Below are 3,337 nucleotides of genomic sequence, written 5' to 3' on the forward strand. Positions count from 1 at the left end.
TGATTTCAACTGAAGTAATGTATATATAGCCTTAGCTATAATTTCTAATGAGCATGACTGATTCTCACCAAGAGTAACAGCCGCTTCAATTCCTTCACAATCTGCACCTGCATTATCAAATATGTTATAGTGAAGTGAGTCTGCTACAACTGAGGATCGAACATGTTTTCAGTTTCAACCAAACCACGCCAGTCAATTTCATGAAAGTGGCATTACAGAATGCACAGGCATTCAATTGCACAATGCATGCTTATAGGCAATTTTATATTCAGTTCATGGCAGTTGCCATCTTGGGCTGTCGTAATCTAAATTTTGTGCATAGTGACGTCAAGTTTACTTAATCCTGGAACGTTAAAAACACCTGTGTACTGACTCTAGGTTGTGACAGCCAGAAAAATGGGCATGTGAGCAGCCATGGTGAGGGTGCCCCAAAGCTCCAGTAAATAGGGTGCCTGCATGCGCTCCCCCCCGCCTTCACCATTCAGTGCAGAGTAGGGACAACTGCTTCATTTGCAACTGAACAGAAGTTACAAAAAAAGAGTTCCATAGAAAAATTTACTTTACTTTTCATTAATTGTACATAATGACGGGAGTCTGCAGTCAGGCATTCCACTCACTAAGGCACATGGAAACAAAACAGGAAAACAAAAATGAGTAGCTCATGAAAAATTAAGCCCTCGAACATACAATATACATCCATCACCTGTGCACCATCAGCCCGATTACAACTTTTATATTACTGTGCAAATATAGCTGTAGCCATTTGCCTTTGCACACTCTTCTTTCAGTGGTTTATGGGTTCAATTCATTAGATATCTTTAGTGGCACACCTAATTTCTTTTTTGAGAAGCTCAATCACCACATACCTGTGATGCTTTGTTTCCCAAGCACCAAATAATGCCAGCAACCTCGTCACGTTATCATGGCAATCTCTTAAAAGTCACAATTTTATTTGGTCATTTTGACAAGATTGCCAAGCTGATTAAACATGAATTGCACTGAATCCTATATAATCTCAACTCTTTCCTTGATAGGCACCAGTATATCAAGCTTTAAGTTGACAACTTGACGCATCACTTTCATATTCTTTAGGATAGGTAGGTTATCTTTATGTTTGCTTGGATTGTTACACATTTTTGATGGCAAGCGCCATGAACACTTCCAAATTTTGCGAGAACTTTCATTTTTCAACTTCTATTTCATCAGTGACTCCACCACACCTACCGGTGTGATAGTTTTCTTTACATACAAGGAGTATGTTATACTTTCACAAGCATCATCCAAATGTGGTTCACGTTTAAGGCATTCACCAGACATGGTAAAGCAACATTTGGCGGCAGTTGCAGCAAATAGAGCAATGCAACAGTCAGAAAAGCAACCAATCTGCGATTGTACAGCAAAATCCCATTTTTGCAGCTACTCTGACGCCATTGCTGTAATATAATATGTAGAAAACAGACAGCCTACGCTAATGATCAAAGAACCGCTCAGTGACAACAGAAGTTCAGACATGTGATCAAACAACCTCCACAGATCCAGACGTGATGCTGCAGCAACTGTGGAATTCCTTTCACGTGTTTTCACAGTACACCCATGTGCACAAGAAATCTAACACAGGGTGCGTACAGGTCCTTGAAATCCTTGAAAACCCTTGAAAAGTGCATTTTCAAGGCCCTTGAAAGTCCTGGAATTTTTTTCCTTCCTTGAAAATCCTTGAATTTCGTGAGCAGTGCACTCTGATATCGACATTGCGACCTCCTTTCTGTGGTAGATCGGCATCGATCTGACATACTCCCCATTTCAGAAGCAATACGCCGGCACGAGCACACACGCTTCCGTTTTGCAGAACTGCAGGGAAAAAATAAAAGGCTTCACCGCGTCAAACCATGAACAGAATGAGAGATGCGTGCCGCGCTTGGGTGCTGGCTCGGCTGGCAGTGTTTACGCTGCTTTCCTCATCCTATTGTTCGTTTCACTCCTCGCCCGTCGGTCTGCCTTTTCCCACTTTCCCTCTTGCGTGCGAGGTGAAGCTAAAGAGAGCTAGCTATAGTGGAGCAACTTTAGTAAACCACTGATGCTCAGTGCCTTTACGCCTTCGGGTGGAGGTTTGTTATAATACTATTTATGATAATATAAGTGTAGTAACATTATGCTGAATGTTAGTGTAGTTAGTGTTAGTGTATTGTGTAGTGTTAGTGTATAAGTGTAGTAACATTATGCTGAACCCAGCTAATACTGCAGAAACCTGAGAGCTGTTGTGAGTGTTTGTTAACTTTTAATATTGCGGACTTGAGAAATGGTCAAGACAAGACATGTTTTACAAAATGGCAGTATACTGTACATCTATTTTTTATAATATAATGGATGTGTAGCAAGACTACACTGAATGGTTTGGAAATGTTCGGTTAACTTGCCCAGTTAATACTGGAGAAGTCGGAGTAGCTGTTGGGAGCATTCGGTGTGTTTTGTGAACTTTCTTTTTCTTCGGTATTGTTGTGTACTTGCAAAGTGATCAAGGCTACACAATATTAACATCATTGGAATATACATTTATTTCTTTTTATTTTAGCGCAATAACCCTATGCTGAATATTTTGAATATTTTTGGTGAATTTTACCCAGGGGGGGAATCTTAGCCGCTGTTGTAAGCATTCATTTTGTGTTGGGATCTTGAGAAGTTATCAAGGCTAGACGTTTTATTATAATTGTGATATACATTTATTTATTGTAAGTGCAATAAGACTAGTCATTTTTGGAAATGTTAGAGTAAAGAAATCCTACTTTGGATGCCGCTTTGAGTCCTTGAAAAACCTGTGACAGGTCCTGGAAAGTCCTGGAATATCCTTGAATTTTTGCCTTCGAAACCTGTACGAACCCTGTAACACTATAGGGTATATCATTTGGGCAGCTGCTTTGGTGCTGCTACCACTGCCAAAGTCCTGCACCCCTCAGTCAGTCAATGGGCACTGAAAGTACTGGATTTGCAGTAAGTAACACGACCACAAATATGATGCAACGAGCGGCTTTTGGTCTCCCCTAAAGAAAAATTTATTGTGATTATATGTGTCACGAACCCGAATATAATGCGAGGCGCGTCCTGAGGCTAGAAATTTCAAGGAAAAAAAGGCAATATCCCTGAAAGTGAGCCATCATGTATAGGGTGTGTCCTTCTACATTGAGCTTATTCCAATGACAAAATTCAGTGAGGCACCTGACACAGCCACCAACTCCACACCCCCTCACCACACATTCGTGCTGAGCCCCAACCCACACGATGGACTCCCATGTCTCATGTGAGCAGTGAGTGATAATCCTAACATACAGCTTGTTTGAAAGCA

The 3,337-nt window shown here is 41.0% G+C and overlaps 1 long non-coding RNA gene across 1 annotated transcript; it reads right to left on the reverse strand.

The window, feature by feature from the left end:
* Nucleotides 1-541: 541 nt before the first annotated feature.
* Nucleotides 542-1,520, reverse strand: LOC125940752 (uncharacterized). The gene is made up of 2 exons (XR_007463955.1): nt 1,063-1,520; nt 542-1,026 (listed from the first exon to the last, which is right to left on the reverse strand). It is a non-coding gene; the product is annotated as an uncharacterized LOC125940752 (long non-coding RNA).
* Nucleotides 1,521-3,337: the final 1,817 nt, after the last annotated feature.

Source organism: Dermacentor silvarum, chromosome 10 (assembly GCF_013339745.2).
Source record: "Dermacentor silvarum isolate Dsil-2018 chromosome 10, BIME_Dsil_1.4, whole genome shotgun sequence".
NCBI lineage: Eukaryota > Metazoa > Arthropoda > Arachnida > Ixodida > Ixodidae > Dermacentor > Dermacentor silvarum.